Source organism: Triturus cristatus, chromosome 8 (assembly GCF_964204655.1).
Source record: "Triturus cristatus chromosome 8, aTriCri1.1, whole genome shotgun sequence".
NCBI lineage: Eukaryota > Metazoa > Chordata > Amphibia > Caudata > Salamandridae > Triturus > Triturus cristatus.
This window is the reverse complement of record NC_140591.1, coordinates 1,442,974,081-1,442,993,126: the sequence shown is the minus strand read 5'-3', so window position 1 is coordinate 1,442,993,126 and position 19,046 is coordinate 1,442,974,081.

Genomic DNA, 19,046 nt, shown 5'->3' with positions numbered 1-19,046 from the left:
TACAGAGAAAAATATTTCCTATTTTTATAAACTGGTGATGGATTTTTTTTGTGTGTTGTGTCTTAATTATTTACTGAATTGGTGTTTTTAAATGCTTTACATACCTGTCTTTGAAGTTAAGCCTGCCTGCTTGCAGCCAAGCTACCAAGGGTTGAGCATGGGAATAATTTTCTAAGACCTGTACTGAGTCCTATATTGTGGCAGTGGCCTTATTGCCTAGGGCAGATATATCTTTGCCCCTACTAATAACCCACTTTCCAATACCCAGTTTTGGCATATATTTGGAAGCTACCTTTTACAGCTGGACATCCACATCTGTTTGGTGCCATAGTTTTAGCAGGGGTGCTTTTTAACATTAAATAGGTGGGTGTGTGGTTTTGTGTTATGATCTTCAAAACTCTGAAGTTCGTTTGGCTTGGATATGAGTTTCTATGATAGTATGATATTTCCAGGTCGTAATTTATTGAGAATCGTATACCTCCCGTTGTACACAAGCTCCATCTTAAGGCCTTTGAAAAACAATACTCGGAGCTCAGCTTTTATGTGTACATCCCAGCAAAGCGAGGGCTGAAACCACTACTAAAGTGCTTGTGCTTGCTCCTTCAAACATGTTAACAATGGATTACACCCAATTGGATCAGTTGATGTCTTGTAAGACCCAAGTAAATGGTACCACAGTACACAGGGCCTCTAAATGAATCGCCAACATTGGGTTGCAGCACTCATTGTGCCACCCACTGAAGTAGCCTTTTAAACATGTCTCAGCCCTGCCTCTGCATTCTATAGGGCAGTTGTACCTGTCATTTCCAGATGGCAAAATAAACCCAATCCCAGGTCTAAACCTTTTTTTTAATACTTATGTCAACCCTAAAGTAGGCTGCAAGGTATTTAAAAAGTAGATCATATGTGTTTAAGTTCTACATATGCCAACAGTTAACAACTCCGGAAGTTGTTTTTCACTATTTAAGGCTATCTCTTTCAGACACTAACACTGAGGTCCTAACTCACAAAGATACCCTCACACTTTTGTGTCTGTTTAGGATGGTGTGCAATACAAAAAGCAATTTTTCAAGTAGTATCTTTGCGATAGCCTATCTATTTATGTGCAGAGTCTGCACCATGTGAGCATACAATCCTTCTTCGTAAAGGAACTACTCGTAAAATTCATTTGTAAATTACAAAACAATCGTACACTTACACAAAAATTGAAGTATACCTTTGTGAATCAGGCCCCTTGTTACCTAATTACAGTTAATATGTGCTAACTTCAGACTGGGAGCAAATAGGAATATGTTGTATACACTCAAATATATTGTAAATTTAAATCCTGTTTAGAAAAGTAGTCAGATTCTAAGTTACAATGTTGAAAATTCCACTTTTAGTAAGTTGCCATTGTCTTGCCCAAACCAACTGTGCCTTTCTGCCAGTGTCTTGCATGACTGTGAAGAGCTCTGTTGTTGTGGGTTGTGTATTGTTTCCAGAATGTAAGACGAAGGAAGCCTAGGAATGAGGAAGAGGGTCTTACTGACGGGATGGCTGGGTCAGAGTTGTACACTGCCCTAATTTCATTTCAAAGGGGCCTGTCTGGAGCACAAACAAAAGAACCAGACACCACACCTCTCCTTGCCTCTGTCACCCTAGACAGTTTTGAGCCAGGATAAGGGGAAGATCTGACCAGAACTAGTTTTCAGGGTAGATTCGGGATTCCCCCACACAATAGAGGATACCAGGTTTAAAAATAGGACCTTCAGAACCCCTTGTCAGAAAGCTCCTGGACATGTGGAAGATTCAGAAGAAGAACTGCCCTGCTGCCTGAAGGACTGCCTTGCTAGCTGAGGGAGGAAGATTTCACCTGATTGCCTTGGTCTCAGGCTATCTAGAATGATCCTGTCAGTTAGCTAACGTCCTGTGTGAACTACAGAAACACAAACCCCTGCTAGAAACCTCCCTACAACTTCACAGCTGTCCAGACCCAACTAGATCAGCAGGGACCTGCCTAAGCTCTGCTACTGGCCTATGATGAAGTGAGCCATGATCCCCATGAGGTGCTCCCCAGATCCTGGACCATTGGCTGACATTAGTGAGAAGTCCTCCACAAAGAAAGGTGAAAATCCTGAGATTTTCGCCCCTGGCGACATTGAAGTGACTGTTTCATGCTCAATATCGGGTACCTGCCAATGACTGCAAACTCCAGCTGGACATGTTCTTGGTGCTGTCTGCGATGGCCAGCAATGAGCTCAGTTGCACTACTTTGTATATAGTAAACCAAGTAAATGCATACACATCAACTTTGCATGGCTCAGTAAATGTCAAAAAATAATTTTGCGGTGGGGCTGCTCAAAAGTGACACTGTAGAAAATCTGTGCCTTTATGTAATGTAAAATGTGGTATCATTAAATACTTGTTGGTTTAAAATAAAATGTTTCATAGTCTAAAATTTGTTAATTTAAATAACATAGCTACATATTTTAAGTGATGTCAGAAAGATGGTTTTTTTTTCAGACCCGGATTGTGTTATTTGTGTTGCTCATTTTCTTAAATTAGAATCTGTGCTGACAAGTGCTAATGACCTGTACTAAAATCATACCCTTTTTCAACCTATACAAAGACCAGCAACAGGAGCCTGGAAAACTTTCTCAAGCTACTAAAGATATGGATGAAGCAGCACCAAGCATAATAGCAATCATTGGTGTGGAAGGTGTAGTGGCACCATGACACAGAGACCTGGGGGTCCCACTGATCCCTGAAAACTGCTGTATTTTACTTCTTGAACAGCAGCCAAAAGACCCATTTCATTGCTTGCCCAAGAGCCATGGAGCACTTGCTACCCCACTGACAGCACTGGAGGCCCCAGCCCCTAATGCTTACCAACCCTGCCCAGAAAAGAGTGGGTCTGTTGTATAGGCCAAGCGGCAGGCATACATGAACTGAATCACACCCATATTAACCTCTTCGGTGCCCGTGACGAGCTGGACTCGTCATGGGCCGCGGTGGCGCTGTGCCCATGACGAGTCCAGCTCGTCACAAACCCCGCCCGCTAATGTAACGGCCGGCACAGGGCGGGGAAAGGGGCGGGCACCGAAGGGGTTAAGGAGGCTAGTGAAGGAAAAAGGCTATTGCCAGGGTTCTAGCCAGGCACACCAGGGGCACCCACATCCTGAACAGGTGGAGGTTCTTGCCTCAGCGGAATGCCCTGCCTTAGGAGATGGCTATAAGAAATACACAACCACTGAGTGTATCACTGAGTGTATCAGCCCATCAGATAAGGAGCACAAATGAAGGTTCATTGACACTGGCACTCCTAAGGCAGCAGCTTTCTAGTATACACCATGTGGTGCTTTTCCATCTGCTTATCATTACTCTCGTCGTAGTAGGAGCATTCTGTATGTGAAAAGAGTGTGGGTTTTTGGGAGACAGGATGTTCAATCAAAACTTTCAAGTGCCATAGTCTATAATCCATCTGTAATATAGAAGATTGGACATCCGCCACTTCTGCGATGGTGCATCCCAACCACTGAACTGTAAATAAACCCCACAGGCCTGATTCTCAAAGGTACATTTCAACCTGTAGTCAAAGTTTAGACCTGAAGTCTAAGTTTAGACCTGAAGTCTAAGTACCCAATTTACAAAGCTAAACTTAGACTTCATGTTTAAGTCTACCTTTGTGAATTGAGCCCTTAGACTTCAGGTCTAAACCGGGACTTCAGGTCTAAGTTTAGGTTTGCGAATTGGACACTTTGGGGTTCATTAGGATGGTGGGCGGACATCAGTACACCCTCCACCATAACGGTGATGGGACCTACCGCCAGATGTGCACATCCTAGCCTTTTACTATTGCGGACGGTGCGGCTGGCTGCAGCACCGTCCGCAATGGTAAAAGGGCATGCACAGCATTTCCCTGCACTATGTGGCACTATGTGGCAGGCACCACATGGTGCCTTCCACTGCTGCCACTTGGTGCAGGGAACTGCAGGGGGGTACCCTGGGTACCCCCCAAGTACAACCCCTATGGGGGCCAGCAACGGGACCCCGAAGCCAGTCCACGTCAGCCTTTCCATTATCGCCGCCATGAAAAGGCCTTTAACCCACCCACATCCTAATATAGCTGGCAGTGCCTGCTAGGCACCGCCACTATATTAGTGGTCCCCAGCCGGCAATCGTAACAATTGTCGACCGGTAGAAAAGCAGCGGACGGACTTTGCGTCCGCCGTGATCCCCACTGCCATCATAATATGGCGGGGGTATTTCCCATCAGGATGGCGTAACAATCACCACCGCCGGCCCAGCGTTGGCGATCGTTATGCCATCCTAATGAGCCCCATGTTCTTCAAACAGCTTTTCCATCACATCTTAGCATTAAATGCTTAACAAAAGGCATTGTATTTTTGTCTCTTTCACCCAAGTTATCAAAAATGTGGCATGAATGCCAGGCTGAGTCTGAGCACATCATGGACAGTTGTGCAGTTGAGTGTACCATACAGCCCGTAAAATGTGAATTTGCGGTGAAAATGGAAGGAACAGCATAATAAATCTCCCAATCAGGGAAAAGAGGGCCATGAAATAACATTGACTAGATAAAAAAGGTAGAATTAGGAGAAACGTTGGAATGATATTATTTTCATCATCAGCCGCACAGCTTATCTTTTGTGGATGAAAAGTGCTAATGGATTTTTTATTGGAAAGCGCAGTACAAAACATTAATAAGTGAAGTTATCAGCATTTTATTGCATACAAAAAAACACTTAATGTATGCATCAAATAGGGTTGCATGTAACAATTTGAAATAGTCATACATTTACTAATGTAACTAATATAAAACAATAGCACAAAACCGTACAAACTGATCATTGCCCATTTAATTGCAGCATTTGATAATGATGAGTGATAAAATTAAAGGATTTAATAAAGTTCATTACATGGCACTATGGTGCACATCAGTGTTCAGCATCTGGTACTATCACTTTGATTTAATAGTGTTGCTTTTTTACTATTTCTCACTGGGTGTCATAGATCAACTGCTGTTGTTTGCCCTCAAGTGACCTACAGAGATTCTGAGTCAAGACAGCAGTGCAGTAAATTGTACACACAATAAAAAGTACACTTTCTACAGGCATCTAAATAAGAGAATGATTGAAATCACTTTTACATTTTAATACCCTTATATCTATGGTAGAGTGGAGGGCGGGGGGTGTGAGATGCTGGGAGACCTACATGAGGAGTGCAGATGCATCACATTCCACGAGGCACAGGAGAGGTGTGGGGCAGGTATGAGATGGGGCCTGGGTAAATTCTCCAATTTGCAAAACTGACCAAGACCCTGCAGGAAATATAGACTGACTTCCCAGAGTCCCCCTGGGAGACACCCATGCTCGCAGATTTTCTTGGAGGTGACTCTCAGGCTGGAATCCCACCTTAGTTCAGTTCAATAAAAGTTTATTCGGCCACGTTCTGGCCATACAAGTACATTTCACAGAGAACGGCACATGCATATAGAATTTAAAACTGCAGTACTAATGTGGCAATAACATTCATGTATGTAATAAACACATTTCCACATAGACCCATATCATTTTTAATCTCAACCCATGTCTTTTGTTTTACGTATTGCCCCTGATAAAAAAAACTTGCAACCCCGTAACAAATGAGTGGGGAGGAAGGCATTTGCAGGTAAATCCCACCTATATTGGACTCTAAAGGCACACAGAGGAATGCCCATTATTCTGGCCAAAGCAAAATCTGAGGTGGATCTCCCAGAGCCCCTAATGACTGGTGACTGGTCCAAGGCTGATGTAAAGATAAAAAGCCTGACTCGATTCCATGTAGGTTGCTACTCCATTTTTAAATAGTCCTCAACTCCGTTTTCTGCCACTTGACCACTTGTCAGGAGAGGTCCCTTGCCAGATGTTATTGCGAGAAAGATACTGCCAGACCAGAAGACGATCCTGCATGCTGGAAATGCTACTGCCATATCACACTTTCTGATGATAGTGAGCCTGAACGCAGGAGGAGTTGATGCAGAATGCATGTTTGCCTTTTGCAGGGAACACAGCCTTATTAACTCCTGATAATTTCAATTTTTTTCTGTAAAATAGGTATGCAGTGCACTCATACTCCCATAAAAAATTAAGTTGAAAGTTAATCTAGTTGCTATGCTCTCCTAGCGTAGTGCATAGAAGTAGGTTTTAGGCTGTTAGGCTTTTAGATGACATTTTAAACCTTGTTATAAATGTTCACTTTACTTGTGTTGCTCACAATTTGCTGTTTTAATCATAATCTGTTGAGCAATAGGAACTAAATAGGAAATAAATATGCTATTTAGCTAAACCATCTTTTTCTTAGTATATCATGTGTGTGTAAAACTGAGAAGAACAAAAAAGGTTTGTTTCTGATAACGGCTGTGTCCCTGAGACTGTTAGTAACCTAAAAACATTGACCCCACTTCAACTATGTATTGGATGGAATCTGGGGGGGGCTACAAAATCATGTTTTTCACATTCACAGTTGGTGCAATGAACTAAGCTCACTCATGGGAAAGCAAACCTTGTAGCGCTGAGATAGATGCTCAGATTATACAACAGGGCATGTGCACAGTTATAGCAGCTGTCAAGTAACCCCCACTTTAAATTGATACATTTCTATGTCCTGCATTGTGCTTACCTGTCCCTGATGCACCTCAGCAGAATCGACCCAGCAAGGACGAAGAGTGCCCGAGATACAACACTGTGGGAGCTGACTTCATGCACATGATCTGGGGATGCCCCAGCTTAGTGCCACATTGGCACTCAGTGGTGTGGTGACTGCAGGAGGCAGGAGGTGTAAGGGTGGAGGCCCCCATGTAACCCAGTCTCCTGGGTGTTGCTCCACTCTAGACAGATGGTAATGTGTGGAAAAAGTTGTGTGTTTGGGGCTGGTACTAGCCAAACGGAAGGTGGCCATGAGATGGATGGCACAGGCGGGCCTGTCCATTCAGACCTAGGCTTTGGATATGGCTCAATGGGCGCTGGCAGAGGAGAAAAGCATGCAGCCAGTCTGAACGGACAATAAAGTCAAGGAAGACTGCCTGGACTGGGCTGTTGCTACAGGAGGTTTTTGCAGTGGGGGAAATGAAACCTTAATGGACCCACTGGAATATGTAAACAACGTTCCAGGGTACCGGAGGGTTGCACACAGTGGATGGGGAGACTCACAGGGAGGAGAATGATGATCAGATTCAGGGGAAGGGGGACTGGCGAACACAAGACCAACATAGAGGATGGAGAGATCCTTGGAGGACGATGTGGGGGAGGGTCATTAAATAACGAATAAACAATAAAGATTACTTGATTAAAAATTATTGTACGGTTTTTAAGAAAATGCTTTCCCCCATAAATCCTACATCCTGACACTAAACACATAAAATTACGTTGCCAGACTAAAAGAACACATCAAAACGAATCAAAATAATATAAAGAAATAATATGATAATTAATTTAAAAGAAAAATATCTTCATATTGCAACTTTAAAAAAAACTTACCACACACCCCTACAAAACCAACAATCCACTAACATATTTGAACAACTTAATAAAAATGCATATATATATATATAACATTTACAATACTACAATAATTTAGGAAGAAACAATATTCTATGCATCTATATTAAATGCAGTGGTGGTTGTAGCAACAATATTAAATATATCACTAAAAAACAACATTCTTATATTGGATACTCCAGCCAACAATATTTTCGTTATCAGGATATAAAGGCAGTGATATTAGGGTAAGTGATATTTCCAACTTGATATGTTGGTAAAACACCACAAGCTACAGATGTAAGCTTAGTTCATCCAATATGCAAAGCTCATTTTGTTTCATTTGAAGCTGTGCTCCATTTCTAGAGACAGTTAATTAGTTTAATGTGGGATACATTGGAAAAGGAGACTTGGTCTCCAGAGGTGCACCCATGCTCTAATGGAATGGGCCAACTCTCCATCAAAGGTACTTCCTCCCGAGCATTGGAGGACTAGTTTCTGCTTCTCCAGAGAGATAAATAGAATGCTTCCATTTTGAGGTGAGTAGGAAACCTATAAAGTTAGGATTGGGATACTATATTCTGTGCCATTTGGAGATCTCTGCTTGAGATTACTTTCAAGGTGCACGAGCCTTTGTGTCATAGAGTACTTTTCTTCAACGGTGTTCACTGTGTCTTATCTGCTTCAGTGGCCTAGCTCTACACAGATGGTACAGAAATCTGTTATGAATACTAATACATGACAAGGGCCCTTGTTATGTTTGTGTGATCCAGTTAATTCTCGCATGTTTAAGGTTTGGAGTGCTGTTCATGCCCACATCTTGGATCATGGTTTACTGGCCTCTGTCCATGCAACCTCTTTGATCCCCTGCTAAGTTGCATGAGATTTGGGAATTCACTTGAGCACCAACTTGCCACTTGAAACTAGAGTTACCAAAGTGTTTGGTGTATGCTTTAGCTATTTTAAAATATTAATGTTATTCCGATCCTACATCCTCAAAAACTGACACACACCAGTTGTCAATGCCCTGATTCAATCAAGGACGGTCAACATCAATGTTATTTTTATAGTAACCCCTGCAAAACTCCTCCATTGATTGCAACTTGTCCCAAATGCTGCCTCTCGAGCCTCACCACATATCTTGCATTGCAAAACGGGACAGGATAACACCCATATTAAGAAACTTCCCCTATCTCCTTATTTGATCCATCTTTTATAGGTCTTACAGTTGTATAGAAAATACCCCTGGGCGGAGTTCGCGTCTGTGCTACGCGTAACTCCGCAAAGTGACAAAAAACTCTGCTGCGCTACGCGGAGTTCTGCGACCGGGGGAAGTTGCTTGTTCCGCCCATTTGCATGATGTTTCCGCCGTACATCAACGCGGATTGCGTTTTCGGGTAAAAATATCGCCCGAACTGCACCCTGTGGCCTACTTTTGGATCCTTATTCAATCTTTGCAGTCCTTGCTTTCCAAAACTTTTTTCAATCTTTTTTCTTTATTATCCTACCCTTTGTCTTACTAAGTGCGTATTTTGTGCCTTTTTTAATACTTGCTATTATCTGGGGGGAAAAATTTGCTATAGCATAGAACATATAAGTGATAATAAAAATAAATAATTATAATAATTACTTAGCTACTCACCTAGCCCCACGACCTCAACTCCTAGCATGTCAAGTAGGTCCTGCTCTCGGTCCAGGATGTTGGACCAGCAGTGTGTCAACTGCTGATGAGTGCACCGGACCCCAGAGCAGCGGTAAAATGCCAGGCGCACCCTTGCCCAGCGCTGCTGGCGCTCGCGTATCCCAGACCCGGAAAAGCACCTTTTTTGTGTGCTTTTGGTGAGTTTTGTACTTTTTTCTTTTTTAGCTTTACTACTTCCTTATTACCCTCCTTCCTTCTTTTTCCCCGTTTCTTTTTTTTTCTCTCTTTCCCCCCAGCCCCATGGTAGATAAGGGCGCACCAAGGCGAGCAAGTAGCAGCCGCATTCCTTGCAGAAGGTGACGCCAGGCAGGGGAGCAGCCACGTGTCCTGTTTTGCGAGGTGGAGGTGGCTGCACTGGTTTTTTATATCCAGCACCACCTCCCCTCCACCTTTGCAGCAGCCGTAGGCCTGGGTCCGGGTCTGGGATTCGCGAGCGCCAGCAGCGCTGGGCAAGGGTGCGCCTAGCATTTTACTGCTGATCTGGGGTCCGGTGCACTCATCAGCAGTTGACACACTGCTGGTCCAACATCCTGGACCGAGAGCAGGACCTACTTGACATGCTAGGAGTTGAGGTTGTGGGGCTAGGTGAGTAGCTAAGTAATTATTACAATTAATAATTTTTATTATTGCTTATATGTTCTATGCTATAGCTAATTTTTTCCCCCATATATTAGCAAGCATGCTGCTCACATGTAGGTAAGTTTAGTTTCCAAATATTATGTGAATGTCTGTTATTCTAGACATGTGCTTAGCTTACTTGGGGCCACCTAGCCTAGTTGTCATACTTGTTGGCGCTCGCTTGGGCTGATGTGATTAGTGATGATTATGTAACAAGTTGTGTAATTAGTTATTTGTAATTTCGTAACTGCATGGTGCATGCCACATGGATAGTGCAGGGATGTTTTTGACAAATGGAGGTTTGCGACTGCCCTATGGCCTTTGAGCGATCGTATCGATTCGTAATAGTGCGGTAATGACCGCCGACCTAAGGTCGGGCGGTTCCAGAACCGCAACGGCATCCGCCCGATATCGTTGTAATTAACCCCGGGCGTAGCACTACGCTTCGCCCACGTAGTGTACGTAGCGCTGCCTGCTTCGCACTTTCCGAAGTAGGCGAAGCAGGGCAGCGCTACGCACACGCCGAGGGCGAAGCGTAGCTGCTTGCCACCCGCCACCCACCTCCCGCCTGCCCTCCTTTTAATAATATAAGCATTGAAAAATAAATTAAAGTAAGTCGACTTACCCGTAAGCGCGGCGTCTCCGGGGCTCCCTCTTTCTGTTTCTAATTTCTTCTGGCAAATGCGCATGCGCGGACACCCGCGCATGCGCATTTCTCGCGAGAAATGCGCATGCGCGGGCGTCCGCGCATGCGCATTTGCCAGAAGAAATTAGAAACAGAAAGAGGGAGCCCGGGAGACGCCGCGCTTACGGGTAAGTCGACTTACTTTAATTTATTTTTCATTGCTTATATTATTTAAAAGAAGGGCGGGCGGGAGGTGGGTGGCACGTAGTGGGGCTACGCGAAGCGCGTAGTGTGCGTAGATTTGGGCACACTACGTGCTGCTTCACGTAGCCCCACTACGCCCACTACGCCCACCCTTAGTTGTAATAATTAATAAGGCCCTTAGTGATTAGTGAATTGAACCGGCAAAGGGAGTTGATAGATTGCAAATGAGATGTGAGAAGAAGCAAATATAATTTGTTGCAATTTATTATTAGCAATTCCAAAATATAGTTGACTAAATTTGGAATAGGGCTAGGTAGGTAAGTTTTGGAAATTTGGAAAAGGATAGGACAGTCCACGATATACTACTACTAGTTAATCTGATTTAGAAAAGTTCAATGTTATTGCGATTGCCTTCACCTGTCAAAAATTATTTTGGGGAGATATTTATTTACCACTAATCTTTTTTTGTCTTTATGTTTTACATCAACATCCAGGGGCAGGAAGAGGGCTGAGGCGGGTGAGGGTCCGGAAGCTGGAGTTGCCTTCCAAAGTTCCTCGGCCAATGGCTCTGCTGACCCCACTGAGTCCTCCTGGTGTTAACATTAATATAATTATTCTCCAAACCGTTCCACTCATTTTTGAATAATGTGACGTCTACCCGTTTTATACATTTTGTTTTCTAAATCCTCTTCGATCTATCCATTTCTAAATTCTTGTTATAACTGCATTATCCAATTTACTTATTTTCTATATTTTAAGTTTCTGTACTTCACTTCAAACTGTCTCTAGTCTGTAGTTACTAGTCTGTCTTTAGCTTCCTTTCTTCTGCTTTGTCAGTCAGCTTTCCCTCTCCCCCTATGTTGTTGTAGGCTGAGTGGTAGTACTCTAAGACTCAGAGAACCGATTGGTTACATACTACTACTGCTAATCCTCTGCCATGCAGATTTCATGCCCATTGCTCAAGTAAGGTATTTTACTCATGTTTGTTTGGATGAGAAGCCACAATCACTAAAACAAGAGAGTAGACATTGTCATTGTTACAAATGGGATTTCTGGTTGGCTAGGGCATGCGCCTATGCCAGGCAGAAACCGCAACTTTTGTCAGGGCAAGGGAGTCACACGCTGAAGATAACCCCTGCTCACCTCCTTGGTAGCTTGACACGAGCAGTCAGGCTTATCCCAGAGGCAATGTGTAAAGCATTTGTGCAACACACGCACACAGCAGTGACATACTACAAAAGAAACCCCACACAAGGTTATATTAAAAATAGCATTTGTATTATCATTAACACATTAGATCATAACCACACACATACACTGTGCCAACTGGCACCAGGTAGTAATTACTGGCAAAATACTGTACTCAGCATCATCACAAGCAACATAAATGTATTATGTCTGATTTACATTAGGCATGAACATCATAGCATGACATTTGGCATCACATTAGAGCTTTGAGCCCTACCAGTACTGCAGGTACTCACCGGCCAACTGTCCTTCCTGGGGGGTCCATCTGGGACTGCCCTGCAATGCCCTCTGTCCAAAAGTCAGGGCGCTAAATGGGGCAAGGGTGCAACCCACCCTGGTCTCTCCAGAGACCTAAAACATTGCCCCCAACATTGCAGCTGCCTGTGCTCTCGCAGTGCAGCTGTGTAACATGGCACCACAGTGCCACTCAAGCCCCTCTCATTGGGACTCCATGGTGGACCTCAAAAGAAAAGGAATGGCCCCTTTGTTGCAGCTGCCTGTGGTCTTGCGGTGCAGCTGAGGAAATCAGCCTGGTCACCAGTGTGCCACTGAAGCCCCACTCGAGAACTTCCACTCAACGTGCCCCCTTGTTGCAGATGCCCACGCTCTCGCGGTGCAGCTGGAAAAGAAGAATAGCACCAATATTGCCCAACTTGAACCCCACTCACCAGGGCTCCTCGTGGACTCCTCTGGTCTCTTTGGGCAGGGAGAATAGCACAGACAATGTGCCTGGCAGACTCTGTCTCTTGCCAAGACCATAGCTTGTCAACGAGGAGCCCTCGAGGCACCGTCCTCTTTCCTGGTTGCTGGCTGCTCACGAGGCTCTGTCCCTCGGAGGACTCCAGTCTCACTCTTCGGCGGCAGAACACGGGGCTCTCGGCTTCCTGGACCAAGCCCCGCCTCGATCAAGCTTTCTGCTTCCTGTCTTCCGGCCGGCACTTCCTCTCTCTCTGAGGCGGGGGAAGGCAGAAATGGAGCCCGCGAGGCTCCGGCTCTGTGGCTCCAGTAGGCCCCACCCACAGTCAGGCACAGGCACCTGACTTCCGTTTTTGCTGATCTCTGCAGCGGCTTCACTCCTGGAAGCACCAAAATGCAGGGTAGGCTCCTGCTTTACTCCTGGAAACACCACAATGCGGGGTAGGCTCCCGCTTTACTCCTGGAAACACCACAATGTGGGGTAGGCTCCCACTTTACTCCTGGAAACACCATAATGCGGGGTAGGCTCCCGCTTTACTCCTATGCAGTGCTCCTATCAATGCACTAGGTTCATCCCATATGTCATCCTCATACTAAACAATGGCTAACACAAGCACAAGGGACAAAGGGACTCTATGTACTCTTTCTGTATAAATACAGCACCTCTTGCTATCAGTAGGTAGGGGGAACAGAGACTTCCAGGCCGACACACTGACCAGAGATGCTGAGGCTCCTGCATTCAGTCATTCCAGCTGACAGTGGTCTAACCATCCCTTGCGGGGTGTCCAACTCGAGACCAGGGCGAGGTCCCACACACTCATTATTCAGGTAATGGGGTTTGACTACATCTTAGAGGGATTCTTGGCTCTTTCACACCTACTCACATGCTAGGTACAGTTAGGTACATCTAGACGGGCATCGTAGGAGTATGCACTTTATTTTATAAATGCGTTTTATATTCATGTATATGTTCATGACTATTGCAAAATGGTAGAACTGTACTATTCCTTTTTATTCACTGTACTGCTGACCATATATCTCTGCTACTGTTTAACCGTTGTCGCAGCGCATATATTTTACACTAGAGGAACAATAAATTCTTATTGTAAACACGTTCAACTGTTTCTTCTGTGTAACTCTCTGAAACCAAATGAGCAAGCACGAGTGACTGGGCGAAAAGTAGTACATTGTTTCCACGAGTCTGAGGAATCAGGGTTGTTGTGTTCTGAGGTTGCCAAAAACTAATCTCTCTCATAAAAAGAAGATTCTAGTGGCACTGTGAGCTAGCTAATGCAAACACGGCTAACATACGCTCAGATTCAGTCTGCACCCAGACCCACAGTGTCTGTTATCCAAGAGCGCAGGTCCTGCAGGGGTACTACAGGAACTACACTACACCAGGAGATGTCACACACTTAAAGGTACATGTCCTACCTTTTCCCTACAATGCACCCTGCCCATAGGGCTAGCCAGGGCCTACCGTAGTGGTGACTGACATGCAGTAAAATGGAGGTACCAGACGTGGCAACCACTTTGGGTGCCACGTAACAGCGTCAGTAAACTGTGCATACAGGCCCTGCAATTGCAGAGGCCTGAGACAGGTTTGAAAGGCTACTTTGGTGGGTGGCACAAACAGTCCTGCAAGCCCACCAGTAGCAACTAATTTACTGGCCCCGGGTATATGAGATACCACATTACTGGGGACTGAAAGGTAAATTAAATACGCCAAACAGGTGTAGACCAATCTTACCATGTTTACCACAGAGAGCACGCACACTTTACACTGGAGAGCAATGCTAAAGTGCCCAGAGTCCACAAGTTCACCAACACCATGTCAGAAAAAAGGCTAGGAGGAAGGCAAATAGTTCAGGGATGGCCCTGCAAAAAGGACCAAGTCCAACAGTCACATTGGACACGCCAAAGTTGTGTATTCTTAGCTAGGCTCAGCATTATAAGCAGCAATTGGTGAACTGATGACGGTGCACCATGTCTGGGAGGAAGTACGCGGAGGACGGCACCATTGCATTTGCCAACATAGGCCATATGCTATTTTTCTCAAAACATCAAATTCATCAATCAATAGCTCCAGCCACACCTTAACAGCCTGTCTTCACTTGAGGCTTTTTTTAAAATTGCCAACAACAAAATGCCCAGCCAGATATTTTTAATAGAAGATACTGTCTGTAATGTATCCAAATTGTAGTGAGTGATGTGCTTGTTGTGTTTTACTATAAAAAATTAATAGAGGGAGGTGTATCTAGCTTCTAGGAAATGTGCAATCTTTTTTTTCTAGCCGCACTGGCCACCAGTGCCGGGGCCAGCAGTGATGGCCCCAGCCAGTCTGCCGATGCTGCAGCCAAAGGGGGTGAGCCACAGCAGTGGCGGGCAGTGGTAAGACATATTGCTTGCTTATTGACAATTAATTAAATACTCACTGTAAAGGTGTAGTGCTGTTGACTTGTGAACATTAGGTGAAGGCAACAGCAGAGAAGGTTTCATGAACAAGACCTTTAACTATGGGTTGATGGAAAAAGGAAGGATGGAAGGAGAAAGGACAGGTGAAATGTAATATATATGACTGAAAGAGAAGGATGTGTGGGTGAAAGCGCCGGATGCATATACTCTAGGTGGCTGATAGCTAGGATTCATGACGTGGTAAGACAGCCTGAGTGGGTGAAAGTGTATGTGTGAAAGGATGCATGCCTGGGTGGGTGATTGGAATCCTGTGATGGTTTCTTTTGATTGAAAGAAACTTAAGGACGCATGGGTGGGTAAATGACAAATATATGCTGCTGATAGGTTTGTTGAGATGAGACTAGAGTGAGCCATGTTTGGATGGCTGGCTATGTGGATGGATGGGTGGTTTCAATGGTGAAGAGTGGATTGAGAAAATGTAAAACTTAAATGGTGGTGAGTAGCTAAGCCAAGGGTAAAGGATACAAAATAAATTAATAGAAGAACAATGCAACAATGAATGGAAAAATCCTTGGAAAGGAGAAGAAGGGACTAGAGTGCTCCTCTGTAATGGTGTTCTTCTCACCTTTGCTTGCCTGGAATGGTTTTTTCAAGGGTCTCTTTTGATCCACAATGTTGAGGAGGTGGTATTTCAGACTCCTCCCTGGACTCACAGTAGTTTACAAGCGCAACATATTATGTATCCATCATACCCACCCATCATCATTCAATTCCCTCCTTCCACACCCATGGCATAATTTGTGATGTGTTTTGCTAAAAGAGCATTGCTTGCAATTCATCTTTTTTCATTCTTGATATGTAGCTACTCCTGATGCTGATCCAAAAACACCTAGCAGGAACGAGATTGCAGCCCGGACCCACCAGCGGAAAATGGAGGCCACTAGGGCCGAGTATCGGCAGCTGGTGGCCTTGGAGATTGAGGAGGCAGAAGCGGATTCAGATGCCCCAGCCCCCAGCCATTCCACAACCACACTATTGCCGTGGTCCAATGGGCAACCGCCGCCATTCCACCATCACTGCTGCACCCCCTTTTTCCCACCGATTTGAGTGCTGCATCATGCTAAGGCTGGTGAATATTGAAGCCAGGCATGAACGGGTGGATAGGCACCTGAAGAAGATCCTAACCCACCATTGGTGCCCTCTTTAGCCCTTTAAAAAAAGATTGTTTGTTGTTGTGGCATTGTTGGGTTCTTCTTTATTGATGGGCCATTTACTCTTGAACACTAGTTGCACATTAGTTGGGGTTAGGGAGAGGGGTGGGCTTTGTTTGGATTTGTGCAGGGAATAAAGTTTTCATACTTTTACATTATGAGTGATTTTAAAAACAAATTGTGGGGTTCTTATTTACTTCGCATTGCTGCCTTGGCAACAACCAGTTTAGAAAATCTGCTGATAATATAAACAACAAAATAGTTATGCTTTACCCTCCGTTGTCCTACTACTCTCTCCTCCTAGACTCTGCAGTCTGCTATCCTACTATATATTATCATTATTATTATTAACCCATAAGGACTCAGAGGGGGTGGTGGGTGAATTTCCATTGTGTAGAATGATTGCCATTCAAGAATGAATCAATCATGCACAGTTGACTTCTCTTACCTGATTAAATGAAGTGAGGGCTGCATGGTTTCCCAAGGTGCCATGGTGGTGGTAGTAGTGGCAGCATGCATTGGTAGTGTTTCTTTTAACATTGAATGCAAATTCAGTAGAACTGATGCGAGGTCCTACTCCCTCCTAGGCAAACTCAAACTGTAGGATACGGACTCAGGGAGTGGAGAAAATTCATTGCAGGGAAGTTATTGAATTAAACAATAGGTTAATGCCGTTATTATAGGCAAGCTTTGAAAACAAAGACAGCCACCAGAGACTAGACTACTAGAACACACTCAGACACAAGAAGAGAGTATGATAAGCAATGAAAATTGTATTAATAAGAACAATGTTGAGCTACTACGACCTGTACAAAGTGGACAAGCTTAACCTTAGACGCTAATTAATACAGTGACTAAATTATGATGCTGGCAATGAGATTTTCCTCTGAAAAAAAATATCATACACTGTGGGGGGTGGCTCATATAACATATATTGCCAGTGTGGGCTTTATGAGCATAAGAATAAGATCCTCCTCACGCTGCACTGAGTTGAGGTTGCTTTTACCACATTTGTCCCATCAAGTGTGTAATCAATTAATGGTGTAAATTGTTAGGTCACACCTCAATAAATAAAACAGCCCGGGTAAAGAGGGTTAGGGGTTTGATGAATGGATCGGAAGGAGGATTTGGGGAAAGGTTAGACAAAGACAAACACTACACAAGGACAACATTGGTCTTGACAGTGAGCAGCAGACCATAATAAAACTGTTATTGGAAGAAAAGGAAATGAAGGAACAAATGAGTATAGCTAAACCAAACCAAGTTGTCCGTCTGTCCCTAGAGAGACCAAGTTACATTATTATTTATGATATTTCTTACTGAGCTTTGAAAGGTATTGATTATATTACAAAATAAACTTTCTGTTTCTGTAGGATTCAAGTATACAACACAAACACACACAGTTCAAATGATAACCAAAAGAAAAAATTATACTGTATTGCCCAATTGGGACTGGGAGTTGCATCTGCACTGATTCCTCTTGTACAGTCCGTCAATGTTGGGTGCCTGGCAGATGTTTTCCAGTTTGGCACCGGATAAGAGGGCCTGTAGATTGGAAAACAAAAATGATGTTGAAGAATCAAGGCCTAGCAGAAAGGAGGAAGCTAAACTAAGGAGAACTAGGAGTGCACTGTGAAGACTCAGAGAAATCGCAATAGGAGAAAAGAATAGTCCTTTAGCTTTTGCAATAATTCATTTTCTGCCTGGTGTGTGAACAAATTGGTGATGAGGCCAATTTTACTACAACCAGCAAAAAGCCTACAACAAATGGCTGCAAGTAATGTAACTATCGGGATCGGACTGAACAGTTTTGATCATCATCATTTTATCATCACATAATATATAACAAAATATATAGCCTAAAAGCAGCTCATGCATAATGTGATTACTTATCATTCATGACTAAATGTCTGTCTCCAGTTATTTCAACAACAGGCTCCCACTCAACCACCACTTTGCTTCAAATGTGAGCCAGACAGCACTGAGCAGCACAAACACACCCAGCAACATAGCATTGTCCCAATCAAGTAAAAAATCAATGCACCTCTGTCACTCTCACCACTCACCACCACTACATAATTCCCGAACCAGACATTTTGTGGCTCAACGTTACACTTGCTGCTAGTTCGAATTGACTTTGACCATTTTTTAGCCACTAATTTTATGATTGCACTCGTGATTTAAATTTGTCCATTTTAAATTGTATTTTGTTTACTGTGCTTTGAATACAGCGGTGTTTGGGAAATTACAGATCCTTTGCTGCTGGAGAGGGCGGGGGAATCGAACCCTGATCTTTTCTAAACCATTTCGACCGCCGCCGCCATTTTTTCAGACGGACGCGGTCTAGTTGTTTTTTATGCTGCCTTCAAAACGGGACGTTGCGCGAGCGCGCTCGAACCCATAATTCCCGAACCAGACATTTTGTGCCTCAACGTTACACTTGCTGCTAGTTCGAATTGACTTTGACCATTTTATAGCCACTAATTTTATGATTGCACTCGTGATTTAAATTTGTCCATTTTAAATTGTATTTTGTTTACTGTGCTTTGAATACGGGGGTGTTTGGGAAATTACAGATCCTTTTCTGCTGGAGAGGGCGGGGGAATCGAACCCTGATCTTTTCTAAACCCTTTCGACCGCCGCCGCCATCTTTTAGGACGGACGCGGTCTAGTTGTTTTTTATGCTGCCTTCAAAATGGGACGTTGCGCGAGCTCGCAGCGGACGCGTGCAGCAGGCACGCCACTGGCGCGCCGAAGGCACACCTAAGGCAAGCCCGTCTGCGCCCGTCAGCGTCCCGGAGGCGGCCGGCGCT